Consider the following 15,175-nt stretch of genomic DNA (forward strand, 5'->3'; position numbering starts at 1 on the left):
CATAATTCCAGATATCTATAACCCAGGTTTGGCAAGTAAGAGACTGACAGGTGTGGTGAACAAAATGCTGGTCAAATAAGGACATTCTTAAGGATCCTTAAAGATGAAGATTCTGGAGCCAGGTTCAGCCACAAATGGAGGAACAAGCTACATTAGGGATGTATTAGAAAACGGAAACTAAAGCAGAAAAATATCTTCAATTCCCAACAGGTCAGGCAGCATCCTTGGTGACAGAAACAGAGTTAATATTTCACTCATAGAACATAGAATAGTACAGCACAGTACAGGCCCTTTGGCCCACAATGAAGTGCTGACCCTTAAACCCTGCCTCCCTTATAATCCCCCACCTTAAATTCCTCCATATACCTGTCTAGTTTTCTCTTAAATTTCACTAGTGTATTTGCCTCCACCATGGACTCAGGCAGTGCATTCCATGCACCAACCACTCTCTGAGTAAAAAATCTTCCTCTAATATCCCCCTTAAACTTCCCATCCCTTACCTTAAAGCCAAGTCCTCTTGAATTGAGCAGTGGTGCCCTGAGCAAGAGGTGCTGGCTGTCCACTCTATCTATTCCTCTTAATATCTTGTATACCTCTATCATGTCTCCTCTCATCCTCCTTCTCTCCAAAGAGTAAAGCCCTAGCTCCCTTAATCTCTGATCATAATCCATACTCTCTAAACCAGGCAGCATCCTGGTAAATCTCCTCTTTACCCTTTCCAATGCTTCCACATCCTTCCTATCGTGAGGCAACCAGAAATGGACACAGTACTCCAAGTGTGGCCTAACCAGAGTTTTATAGAGATGCATAATTACCTCGCGACTCTTAAACTCTATCCCTTGACTTATGAAAGCTAACACCCCAGAAGCTTTCTTAACTACCCTATCTACCTTGTGAGGCAACTTTCAGGGATCTGTGGACATGTACCTCCAGATCCCTCTGCTCCTCCACACTACCATCTATCCTGCCATTTACTTTGTACTCTACCTTGGAGTTTGTCCTTCCAAAGTATACCACCTCACACTTCTCTGGGTTGAACTCCATCTGCCACTTATCGCCCACTTCTGCATCCTATCAATGTCTTTCTGCAATATTTGACAATCCTGTACACTATTATTCACAACTCCACCAACTTTTGTGTCATCTGCAAACTTGCCAACCCACCCTTCTACCCCCACATCCAGGTCATTAATAAAAATCATGAAAAGATATGGTCCCAGAACCAATCCTTGTGGGACACCACTAGTCACAACCCTCCAATCCGAATGTACTCCCTCCGCCACGACCCTTTGCTTTCTACAGGCAAGCCAATTCTGAATCCACCTGGCCAAACTTCCCTGGATCCCATGCCTTCTGACTTTCTGAATAAGCCTACCATGTGGAACCTTATCAAATACCTTACTAAAATCCATGTAGATCACATCCACTGCACTACCCTCATCTATATGCCTAGTCACCTCCTCAAAGAACTCTGTCAGGCTTGTAAGACACGATCTACCCTTCACAAAACCATGCTGACTGTCCATGATCAGACCATGATTCTCTAAATGCTCATAGATCCTATCTCTAAGAATCTTTTCCAACAGCTTTCCCCCCACAGACGTAAGGCTCACTGGTCTATAATTACCCAGACTATCCCTACTACCTTTTTTGAACAAAGGGACAACATTCACCTCCCTCCAATCCTCCTGTATCATTCCTATGGACAACGAGGACATAAAGATCCTAGCTGGAGGCTCAGCAATCTCTTCCCTCAGTGTAAGGGCAGGTGTAGCCCTGAATGGTGGTGAGGGAGGAAGTGTAAGTGTTTCCTACCAATCTCCCTCCTGGCACTTATCCTTGTATCCTACCGATCTCCGTCCTGGCACTTATCCTTGTCAACAGAACAAGTGCTACACCTGCCCTTACACTTCCTCCCTCACCACCATTCAGGACCCCAGACAGTCCTTCCAGGTGAGGCGACACTTCACCTGTGAGTCGGCTGGTGTGGTATACTGCGTCCGGTGCTCCCGGTGTGGCCTTTTATATATTGGTGAGACCCATTGCAGACTGGGAGACCGTTTCGCTGAACACCTTCGCTCGGTCCACCAGAAAAAGCAGGATCTCCCAGTGGCCACACATTTTAATTCCACGTCCCATTCCCATTCTGATATGTCTATCCATGGCCTCTTCTTTTGTCAAATTGAATCCAAACTCAGGTTGGAGGAACAACACCTTATATACCGGCTGGGTAGCCTCCAACCTGATGGCATGAACATTGACTTCTCTAACTTCTGATAATGCCCCTCCTCCCCTTCTTACCCCATCCCTGACATATTTAGTTGTTTGCCTGTTCTCCATCTCCCTCTGGTGCTTCCCACCCCCCTCCTTTCTTTCTCCTGAGGCCTCCTGTCCCATGATCCTTTCCCTTCTCCAGCTCTGTATCACTTTCGCCAATCACCTTTCCAGCTCTTAGCTTCATCCCACCCTCTCCAGTCTTCTCCTATCATTTCGCATTTCCCCCTCCCCCCACTACTTTCAAATCTCTTACTATCTTTCCTTTCGGTTAGGCCTGATGAAGGGTCTCGGCCCGAAACGTCGACAGTGCTTCTCCCTATAGATGCTGCCTGGCCTGCTGTGTTCCACCAGCATTTTGTGTGTGTTGTAGTTATGATAGGATGGAGCCCACTGAAATGACTCAATGCAGTCTTTGGAGAATTATGCTCCAATGTTTCTCGTCTATATCTTATGGAAAGCTGTGACAAGCTCAGATAGGATATGAGTATTGCTTTTAGGAGCACCAAATACCGTGAATTTAAAAGGAATTGGAATACATAGAACTGGCTAATAGAAGACTGAATTGTAGGAATACAGAAACTAAGAGCCTTTGAAGGGTGAGTGGCTTCTTTTGTGTGTATGACTTTTACCTCAAACCTAAAAGCAAAATCCATGGATCATTGCAAATTAAATGGAACAGAGGAAGGAGACATCGTCTAGTGATCTCTCTGTTCTAACTATAGAAGAGGAGAGTGCATGCGTATTAGGTTAACTTGGAGCTTCTCAGCGGAAGGTAAGGAATTGCTTTTAAACATAATTTAATGTTTACTTGTGTCTCTAGTTTGAATGTGTCATCCAAATACAAGGTTGCAACCCAGCCACCAACAATACAGTTAATATGACATTGATACAATCTGGCTTCGAGAACACCCAAGATGACTGGTCATGGCAACACACACTTAAAGCTGGAGGAACTCAGCAAGCCGGGCAGCCTCTATGGAAAAGAGTACAGTCAGCGTTTCAGGCTGAAACCCTTCTGCAGGACCTGAAATGTTGACTGTACTCTTTTCCTAGATAATGCCTGGCCTGCTGAGTTCCTCCAGCATTTTGTATGTGTTGCTCAAATTCCAGCATTTGCAAATTTTCTGTTTTTTATGACTGGTCATAGATTCTGTTAGTGTCAGAATCGGACTTCTTACTGTCATGTAACTTCTTGTCTTAAAGGCTGCCAACTATTCAGAGGCATTATCACTTATCTGTCCTGTTGCTTCTCAAAACCTTCCCTTTCAATGCCATTGTCTCAAATGATGTTTTAAAATGCAATGATATGAGATTCTATGTCACCAAATCACCAGTTTTTGATATGATGACTGTTGCCAAGTTACAGAGGAACAGAAGATATTCAGGCTAATTATCAACTACATTTCCAGCCCGCCAACCTCAAGAACGTCTAGATGTAAAAGTAAATAAGGATATCAGCATAAGAACATAGAACTGTACAGGTTTTTCAGCCCACGATATTGTGCCGACCTTTTAACCTACTCTGAGATCAATCTAACCCTTCCCTCCCATATAGACCTCCATTTATCTTTCATCCACGAGTCCATCTAAGAGTCTCTTGTGTCCTTAATGTACCTGACTCTACCATCACTGTTGGCAACTTAGTCCATGCACCCACCACTCTCTGTGAAAAAGTCCTACCTCTGACATACCGTTGTATTTTCCTCCAATCTCCTTAAAATTAAGCACCCTCATTTTTTCTAATGCTATCCTAGGAAAAGAAAAATTGCTGGCTATCTACTCTATCTATTCCACTTATATATGTCTATAGAAAAATAGAAACATAGAAAATAGGTGCAGGAGTAGGCCATTCGGCCCTTCGAGCCTGCACCACCATTCAGTATGATCATGGCTGATCATCCAACTCAGAACCCTGTACCTGCTTTCTCTCCATACCCCCGATCCCTTTAGCCACAAGGACCATATCTAACTTCCTCTTATATATAGCCAATGAACTAGCCTCAACTGTTTCCTGTGGCACAGAATTCCACAGATTCACCACTCTCTGTGTGAAGAAGTTTTTCCTCATCTCGGTCCTAAAAGGCTTCTCCTTTATCCTTAAACTATGACCCCTCGTTCTGGACTTCCTCAACATCAGAAACAATCTTCCTGCATCTAGCCTGTCCAATCCCTTTAGAATTTTATACATTTCAATAAGATCCCCCCCCCCCCCTCAATCTTCTAAATTCCAGTGAGTATAAGGCTAGTCGATCCAGTCTTTCTTCATATGAAAGTCCTGCCATCCCAGGTATCAATCTGGTGAACCTTCTCTGTACTCCCTCTATGGCAAAAATGTTTTTCCTCGGATTAGGGGACCAAAACTGCACACAATATTCTAGGTGCGGTCTCACCAAGGCCTTGTACAACTGCAGTAGAACCTCCCTGCTCCTGTACTCAAATCCTTTTGCTATGAATGCCAACATACCATTTGCCTTTTTCACCGCCTGCTGTACCTGCATGCCCACCTTCAATGACTGGTGTACAATGACACCCAGGTCTCGTTGCATCTCCCTTTTTCCTAATTGGCCACCGTTCAGATAATAATCTGTTTTCCTGTTCTTGCAACCAAAGTGGATAACCTCACATTTATCCACATTAAATTGCATCTGCCATGAATTTGCCCACTCACCTAACCTATCCAAGTCACCCTGCATCTTCTTAGCATCCTCCTCACAGCAAACACCGCCGCCCAGCTTCGTGTCATCCGCAAACTTGGAGATGCTGCATTTAATTCCCTCGTCTAAATCATTAATATATATTGTAAACAACTGGGGTCCTAGCACTGAGCCTTGCAGTACCCCACTAGTCACTGCCTGCCATTCTGAAAAGGTCCCGTTTACTCCCACTCTTTGCTTCCTGTCTGCCAACTAATTCTCTATCCACATCAATACCATACCCCCAATACCGTGTGCTTTAAGTTTGCACACTAATCTCCTGTGTGGGACCTTGTCAAAAGCCTTTTGAAAATCTAAATATACCACATCCACTGGCTCTCCCCTATCCACTCTACTAGTTACATCTTCAAAAAATTCTATAAGATTCGTCAGCCATGATTTTCCTTTCACAAATCCATGCTGACTTTGTCCGATGATTTCACCTCTTTCCAAATGTGCTGTTATCACATCTTTGATAACTGATTCTAGCATTTTCCCCACCACCGATGTCAGACTAACCAGTCTATAATTCCCCGGTTTTTCTCTCCCTTTTTTAAAAAGTAGGGTTACATTAGCCACCCTCCAATCCTCAGGAACTAATCCAGAATCTAAGGAGTTTTGAAAAATTATCACTAATGCATCCATTATTTCTTGGGCTACTTCCTTAAGCATTCTGGGATGCAGACCATCTGGCCCTGGGGATTTATCTGCCTTTAATCTCTTCAATTTACCTAACACCACTTCCCTACTAACATGTATTTCCCTCAGTTCCTCTATCTCACTAGACCCTTGGTCCATTACTATTTCCAGAAGATTATTTGTGTCCTCCTTAGTGAAGACAGAACCAAAGTAGTTATTCAATTGGTCTGCCATGTCTTTGTTCCCTATGATCAATTCACCTGTTTCTGACTGTAAAGGACCTACATTTGTCTTGACCATTCTTTTTCTTTTCACGTATCTATAAAAGCTTTTACAGTCAGTTTTTATGTTCCCTGCCAGCTTTCTCTCATAATCGTTTTTCCCTTTCCTAATTAAGCCCTTTGTCCTCTTCTGCTGGTCTCTGAATTTCTCCCAGTCCTCAGGTGTGCCACTTTTTTTTTGCTAATTTATATGTTTCTTCTTTGGACTTGATACTATCCCTAATTTCCCTTGTCAGCCACGGGTGCACTACCTTCCCTGGTTTATTCTTTTGCCAAACTGGAATGAACAATTGTTGTAGTTCATCCATGTGATCTTTAAATGCTTGCCATTGCATATCCACCGTCAACCCTTTAAGTATCATTTGCCAGTCTATCTTAGCTAATTCACATTTCATACCTTCAAAGTTACCCTTCTTTAAGTTCAGAACCTTTGTTTCTGAATTAACTATGTCACTCTCCATCTTAATGAAGAATTCCACCATATTATGGTCACTCTTACCCAAGGGGCCTTGCACGACAAGATTGCTATATAACCCTTCCTCATTGCTCAATACCCAATCTAGAATGGCCTGCTCTCTAGTTGGTTCCTCGACATGTTGGTTCACAAAACCATCCCGCATACATTCCAAGAAATCCTCTTCCTCAGCACCCTTACCAATTTGGTTCACCCAATCTATATGTAGATTGAAGTCACCCATTATAACTACTGTTCCTTTATTACAAGCATTTCTAATTTCCTGTTTAATGCCATCCCCAACCTCACTACTACTGTTAGGTGGCCTGTACACAACTCCCACCAGTGTTTTCTACCCCTTAGTGTTATGCAGCTCTACCCATATTGATTCCACATCCTCCAGGCTAATGTCCTTCCTTTCTATTGCGTTAATCTCCTCTCTAACCAGCAATGCTACCCCACCTCCTTTTCTTTCCTGTCTATCCCTCCTGAATATTGAATATCCCTGGATGTTGAGCTCCCATCTTTGGTCACCCTGGAGCCATGTCTCTGTGATCCCAACTATATTATATTCATTAATAACTATCTGCACATTCAATTCATCCACCTTGTTACGAATGCTCTTCACATTGACACACAAAGCCTTCAGGCTTGTTTTTATAACACTCTTAGCCCTTATACAATTATGTTGAAAAGTGGCTCTTTTTGCTTTTTGCCCTAGATTTGCCTGCCTGACACTTTTACTTTTCACCTTACTACTTTTTGCTTCTACCCTCATTTTACACTCCTCTGGTCTCTGCACTTGTTCCCATCCCCCTGCCACATTAGTTTAAAGCCTCCTGAACAGCGGTAGTAAACGCCCCCCCCCCCCCCTCCAGGACATTGGTTCCAGTCCAGCCCAGGTGCAGACCGTCCTGTTTATACCGGTCCCACCTCCCCCAGAACTGGTTCCAATGCCCCAGAAATTTGAATCCCTCCCCCTTGCACCATTTTTCAAGCCATGTATTCATCTGAAATATCCTCCTATTTCTACTCTGACTAGCACATGGCACTGGTAGTAATCCAGAGATTATTACCCTTGTGGTCCTACTTTTTAGTTTATCTCCTAACTCCCTAAATTCACCTTGTAGGACCTCATCCCATTTTTTACCTATATCGGTGGTACCTATGTGCACCACGACCACTGGCTGTTCACCCTCCCATTCCAGAATGTCCTGCAGCCGCTCAGAGACATCCTTGACCCTTGCACCAGGGAGGCAACATACCATCCTGGAGTCTCGTTTGCGGCCGCAGAAACGCCTATCTATTCCCCTTACAATCGAATCCCCTATCACTATAGCTCTCCCATTCCTTTTCCTTCCCTCCTGTACTGCAGAGCCACCCATGGTGCAATGAACTCGGCTGCTGCTGCCTTCCCCTGATGAGACATCTCCCCCAACAGTATCCAAAACAGTATATCTGTTTAGGTGGGAGATGACCTCAGGGGACTCCTGCACTACCTGCCTACTGCTACGCTGTCTAGTGGGCCTTCCCTTTCTGCCTGTGTAGCCTTTACCTGCGGTGTGGCCAACTCACTGAATGTGCTATTCATGACTTTCTCAGCATCGTGGATGCTCCAGTATGAATCCAATCACAGCTCCAGATGCTCAATGCGGTCTGCCAGAAGCTGCAGTTGGACACACTTCCTGCACACATAGTCATCAGGGACACTGGAAGTATCCCTGATTTCCCACATGCTGCAGGATGAACAAACCATGGGGCCGATCTCAGCTACCATGACCTACCCAATACTTGCCTCAACTTTTGAAACTTTCTCCTTTGAAAGGAACTTACCCTGCCTTACCTCACTTGGAGTGAAGCTCATCCTCAGCCTCTTCTTGTCGAAGCCTCTCGAGTCAAAGCCTCAAATCTCCACTCCTTCACTGGCCCACTCACTTACTCACTGGCTGCTTTCCACAATAACTTCTATCGAGTTACCTCTCATCCATCTTCACTCCAAATAGTTCGCTCACTCAACCTATTTTTGAAAGACATACTCTCTAATCCTGGCAGCATTCTAGTAAAACTCATCTGTATCCCCTCTAAAGCTATCACATCCTTCTATCAGAAGGTGACCAGAACTGAACCCAATATTCCAAGCAACACACACACAAAGGGTCTCAGCCCGAAACGTCAACTGTATTTCTTCCTATAGATGCTGCCTGGCCTGCTGTGTTCCACCAGCATTCTGTGTGTGTTGCTTGAATTTTCAACATCTGCAGATTTCCTTTTGTTTGCATTTTTAAATCCAATATTCCAAGTGAGGTCTAACCAGACTTTTATAGAGCTGCACCATTACCTTGTGGCTCCTGAACTCAAGCTCCAACTAATGGCCAACACACCTTTGCTTTCTTAGCTACCCTATCAACTTGTGTGGCAACTCTGAGGGATCTGTGGACCTGTTCCCCAAGATCTACCTCAAACAGCTTTGTTGAAATTACTGAGGTAGCAGAGAGATTAGATGATGGTGATGGAGGAAATCTAATTTATATAGATTTTCATAAAAACCTTGATAAGTTACCCAGTACTAGATGAGTTAATAAGGCAGATCAATCCTGAGCTGGGGAGATGTAGCAGATAGATTGCTAAATGGTTCCTGTGAGAAATTCAGGAGTACAATTAAGAGCTAAGTATTTGGTAATTGTCTTATTAACATCAAATGTACTGACAGATGATTCCAAATATAAGCACATTAGGTAGTACACAAAAAAACAGAATGCAGAATATAGTCTTATAGAGTGCTGCACAAATAGACAAATAAACTGCAGCCTCTCAAGCATTTGCTTATCATTGAGGTGAGTGCAACAGAACGCCAGTCATTCAAGCATGTTACCTGGGTCTTTTTGCTACAGGGACAATAGTGGATAATTTGAAGCAGGGGAGCACTCTACATTGGGAGAGGGAGAGATTAAAAGTGTCTGTAAAAACACCTGCCATTTGTGCTGCACATCCTGAGTACTCACCCTGGGATGCTGTCCGGTCCCACAGCCTTGCGACTGTTCACCCATTGGAACCATCTCCATACCTCGGCCTCAGAGATGACCAGGTTGCAGTTCTTCTGTAACTGATTCCATTCGCTTCACTATTGACTTCCTTCCCTACTTTGGCATTATCTGTAAATTTAGAATTTGTTTCTAAACTTAATGAAAGTTTTTGAAAGTTTACAATTTGTTTAAGTCATGAATATAAATTGTGAGTGACAGGGTCCTTGCACAGATACTTAGGCAATGATATTTCACATCTTCTCTCCAAGACTGCAAGAAATTGCAGAACCCAGCCTACTAGAGAAAACAATCTTCCCTCATGGACCCTGTCTTTACTTCCCACTGCATCAGAAAAGCAGCAAACATAATCAAAGACCCTACCCAAACTCTTAAATTGAATTCTTAAATAATAAAGATGAACTCTTGATCTCTCAATCTACCTTGTTATAGCCCTTATAGTTTATTTGCCTATTTATGCAGCACTCGCTCTATAACGATGAGAATATATTCTGCATTCTGGTTTTTTTTGTACTACCTAATGGAGGGGGATGCACTACAGGATGATCAGTCTCCTCCAACCTCTCATTAACAAGGTGCTTTCGCCCACAGATTCGGAATTCAATGGAACTGAATGTAAAATACTCTCACATACTCACAAATATTCACCATTGGCATATAGAGAGGAATTTCATGCTTCAATAAGATTTCTTTTTCCAGGACTTTTCTCCAAGTACCATTCTGGAGATTAGGTTTCAATCCCTTGATAATTCAGGTATCCCTGTATGGCTTGTAAATCTATTTGTTAGTGTTTTAGGGGAAGCAAAGCAACAAATGCATCACAGAGATTTAGCCAGATAGGATCAGACATTCATAAAACTAAATATCCACCTACTAGAATTGCATTGAATTTTCACTGAGTTGTTATGGCACACCAAAGGATTTCACTCAGTCCATTGAATCTATGTCAGCTCCCAAGAGAATAACTTCATCAATCTCATTTCCTTCTCTTTTCCTGCAGCCCTGCAAATTGCTCTCTCAAGCATCTCTCCAATTCCCTTTCGAAGGAACTAGCTGATTCTGCTTTCACCAGGCAGTAAATTCCCTAACTGTTCCTCATGTAAAATATGTTTCTCCTCATACCTCCTTCATATCTTGTACACATAGTTTCATACTGGTATCCCTCGGTCCTTGAAACATAGACCATAAGACACAAGAGCAGAATTAGGCCATTTGGCCCATCTAGTCCGCACTGCCATTTCTTCATGGCTGATCCATTTTTCCTCTCAGCCCCAAACTCCTGCCTTCCCTCCATATTCCTTCATAGCCTGACTAATCAAGAAACTACCAACCTCTGCCCTAAATACACACAATGACTTGGCCTCCACAGCTGCCTGTGGCAACAAATTCCTTAGATTCACCATTCTCTGGCTAAAGAAATTCCTCCTCATCTCTGTTCAAAATGGATGCCCCTCTAGTCTAAGGCTGTCTCCTCTGGTCTTAGATTCCCCTACCCACAGGAAACATCTTCTGCACATCCAGTTTATCAAGGCCCTTCAACATTCAAAAGGTTTCAGAGAGGTCACTCCTCATTCTTCTGAATTCCAGAGAATATAGGCCTAGAGCTATCTAACACTCTTCATATGACAAGCCATTCAATCCTGGAATTATAACTGTTTGATTAATCATTAGTCTAACACTACCCAACAGTCTTGTGTCCCTTTTGTATCAGCCTGTACTACCGTGCCCAGCAGTGCATTTCAGGTAGCCAACACACTCTGTGTAGGAAAAAAAACTATCTCTGGCATCTCCCTCTGACCTTCCCCTTGCTCATCTGTAATAGATGACCTCTGGAATTGGCTATTGCCACCCTCAGAGAAAGGCACTGGCTGCCCACTCTGTCTACACCTCTCATAATCTCATACACATCTATCAAGTTGCTTTTCCTTCACTCCAAAGAGAAAAGTCATAGCTCACTCAACATTTCCTCAAAAGGTAAGTAAGTTTCTGCATTTACTAAATCAGAACAGTGATTGAAGTATTTCATCTGTCTCAAAGTCATGAAAGTAAATGGCTCTTGTATCTCTTTATTAACACTCTTGAATATTTCAAAGAACAGTGAGATCTATAAAGACCATGCAAAATTTTCCATTGGGGACCTGGCAAGAAGATTGGTTTCAGAATGTTTTCTACACTGCAGGAAGTGTGGAGTAAATTATCAGAAGAGATGATGGGCAAAAGGAATATTCATCACAATAAACAAAGCTTTGCAGATGAAGGCAATAAAAGAGCATCAAAACCAACTGCTTAGTCCAAAAATAAATCACAAATTTAGCCTGGCAGAGTATCAGAAATAAAATGACACAAAAAGGACATCTCAACACATATGACCTTCAGTGAATTGTTGGAAATTAATTTTGCTGATGAACTTAGGATTACCAGGAGTATTGACAGTGGGGAAATGAAATTGAGTTAACTGTCATGTGCTCAAGTACAGTAAGGTACAGCTCTAATCTTATTTGTAGAAACATAATTGCCACATGGGTTCAGTCAAAACAACAGAACAGAAAATTGTAAATAAATTATACAGAAAATTATCCCACAGAGTGGGGAGAAAACACAGTACCTCAGTTGGAAAGAAAAAGCAAAGACACAATTGAAGACAAGTCCACAGTATTTCAAGAGGTTGTCCATAGTGTTCCATTGCTGAAGTAGGGTTAGGGATGTGCAGGTTAGTTCAAGAACCTGATGGTCATAGGAGAATAGTTGTTCCTGAACCTGATGGTGTGGGACTTCAGGGTTGTGTACCTCTTGCCTGATGAAAGTAGTGAGAAGAGGACATGACCTGGATGGAGGCAATCCTTGATATCAGGTACTGCCTTGTTGTGAAAGCACCTCCTCTAGATGCTGTCAGTTGTGAGGAGGCCTGCTCATATTGGCCAAGGTTGTGTCCGTTGCCTCTTGAGTTCTTGAGCATTGTATTTACTAGGGAATGATGCATCCAGTCAGGATACTTTTGAAGTGTGCATCTGGAGAAGATAGATAATTTGGTGATAAGTTATTAAGAAAGTAAAGATGTTGTTGTGCAATATTCATGATTGCATCCATGTGCTGGGCCCAGGACAGATTATTTGAAATGTTAAATCCCAGGAACCTGAAACTGTTAACACTTTCCACATCTGACCCATCAATGAGAAATGGTACACACACAAATTGCTGGAGAAACTCAGCAGGTCAGGCAGCAGTTATGGAGAGGAATAAACAGTTGATATTTTAGGTTGAAACCCTTTATCAGGACTGGAAAGGAAGGGGGAAGAAGCCAGAACAAGAAGGTGGGGGGGGGGGGGAGGAGTACAATGTAGCAGATGGTAGGTGAGACCAGATGAGGGGAAAGATGAGTGGGGATGAAGTAAGAAGCTGGGAGCTAAAAGGTGGAAGAGGTAAAGGGTTGAAGAAGAAAGAATCTAGTAGAAGAGTACTGGAATCACTTGTGTTAATGAGAAATAGCATGTGGTCTCCCAACCTCGCCTCTCTGAATTCAATAATTAGCTCCTTAATTTTATAGACATTAGGCATGAAGTTGTTACTGTGAGAACAATGGAGAGCTCACCATTGTTTCAGAATATTATCTCTGCCCATGATTCACAAATTTGATTAGATGCTTCAAATCACAAAGTTTGTAATTTTTTTGTTATAGATAAGTTTTGATCATCAGTGTGAGTTGTATCAACATCAGCAGCGTATTAGATAAAATTTCTGTTCTATGCAATGCAGATTTTTCATACATGTGAGCCACTAAAGTAACAGAAGGTAATGGGAGCACTCAAAATTAAGCAGCATCAGTGGAGAGATGACATGAACTTCTGGTCTTTATTTGGAAAGGGAGGCTGAGGTAGGAATGGGCATAGGTCAGAGTGATGGTCTCCTATTTCTCCTTGCTTATAGGTAATTGTATGATGGTACTTATCACAGCATGTGGCTGTGCTTTCCTCTCTTCAGCTACTGGCTTTTCCCCAGTGCCTGAAACCCCTGTTCAGCCATCATGAAATCTAGGAAACAGGTCAAGAAGGTGAAACCTAAAAGGGAGGTCATGGATATATATATATACACAGAAAGAAGCTGAAAAAGGACCAGTAACATCATAAAGGACCCCACCCACCCTGCTCATGGATCCCACTCTCATCAAAGAAGAGGTTACATGGTATTCATGCCAGGACCATCAAACTTGAAAAGTTACTTTCTTCAAGCAGTAAGGTTGATCAGCACCTCCACCAACAAACCCACCCTCCACGTCCCCCACCATCACTACTTTAACATTTCCTGTAGGAGTCATCTTAAGTGCAGACACTCTTATGCCTAGAATCACTTTATGGACATGCAGTTGATCTGTGTATATAAGCTATGTTATGTATTTATATTTATTGTGTTTTTTATTATTGTGTTCTTTGTTTATTTTCTGTTTTTATTTGTGCTGCTTTGGATCCAAAGTAACAATTATTTTATTCTCCTTTATAATTGTGTACTGGAAATGACATAAAACAATCTAGAATATTAAATCTTAAAGTCAGCTAAGTTCACTAAAATAACTAAAATGCCAACTGGAATACTGACAATGTTACCATGTGGCACATTAGTCTAGTGGTTAGTTCAATCACTTTATAGTGCCAGCTGTTAGAATGAGGTTTGATTCCCTCTGCTATCTGAAAGGATTTTGTATGTCCTTATTATATTTTATAACTTCAAAACATTAAACTAATTCAAAGGAAGACACAGGAGTCTGAAAAGTGAGTCTAACTTCGTGTTCTTTTTAAGTGAGGCACGCATGTACCATGTGGTATTGTGACATATACAATTCACGTATTTATATATATTACCCATAATGAATTACTTCAACAAACAAGAATGCTTAATCAAACTATAGGTACATATGTACACACACACAAGATTACTCAAATAATAGTGAAATGTTAAATTCACAGCACTCCTCCCTGCTTAGCTATAATGTCCAACTCAATAGAGAATGCATCTCAACTATATACAGTTTACTATATAATGCAACTACTATATACAGACATCCACAGCATAGTAAATTTAAAATTATCCCATGCAGGCCTAAAAATTTAATTGCTTTGGAGGCTTTTTTACTCTTGTGGGATAATGTCTTTCCTGACGAGGGGGAATCACTCTACTTGGTAGGTGGAACTTGTGGCTGAAAAATTAATCTCAGGTTCTAAGGCCTACTCCCTGGTGGTTGTAGGAGTTGACTGCAAGACTGTAGAAAGTGCTTGTGACAGCTCTGGAAATCTTTCTTCTCCTTTTCTCTCTCGGGATCTACTTCAATCCCTTTCTTTTTCTTCAATAGGTTCAATAGGTGCATTTAATGTCAGAGAAAGGTATACAACATACATTCTAAAATTATTTTTCTTCTCATGCTCCTTCTTTCTTGTTCTCATTCTTTCTCTCCATCTCTTCCCTCCTTTTTCTTCTGGTTTGTGCATCTTCATCTTGGGAAGGTGCATTTAGTTCACTGGAGTGTTCTCTTATTAACCCTTGCTCCCTTTAGAACCTAATCTCATCTCTTGGTTTCCTCATCCACAACATCATCTGATGAATCCTCTGTTTTCATACGTCCAATGAATCTCTTCAGTGGATTCTGGCTCTTTTCCCTCAATAAAGCCAAATACCCGCAGCTTTCCTGAAGGTCCATGAACTCATTTCCAGCTTAAAACCAAGCTACATTTTGCCAGTAACTGCTTGAATAACATATCAGAAACTTTTATCAGATATGTTACCTATAAAAATTGTTGTAGT

Source organism: Hemitrygon akajei, chromosome 14 (genome assembly GCF_048418815.1).
Source record: "Hemitrygon akajei chromosome 14, sHemAka1.3, whole genome shotgun sequence".
NCBI lineage: Eukaryota > Metazoa > Chordata > Chondrichthyes > Myliobatiformes > Dasyatidae > Hemitrygon > Hemitrygon akajei.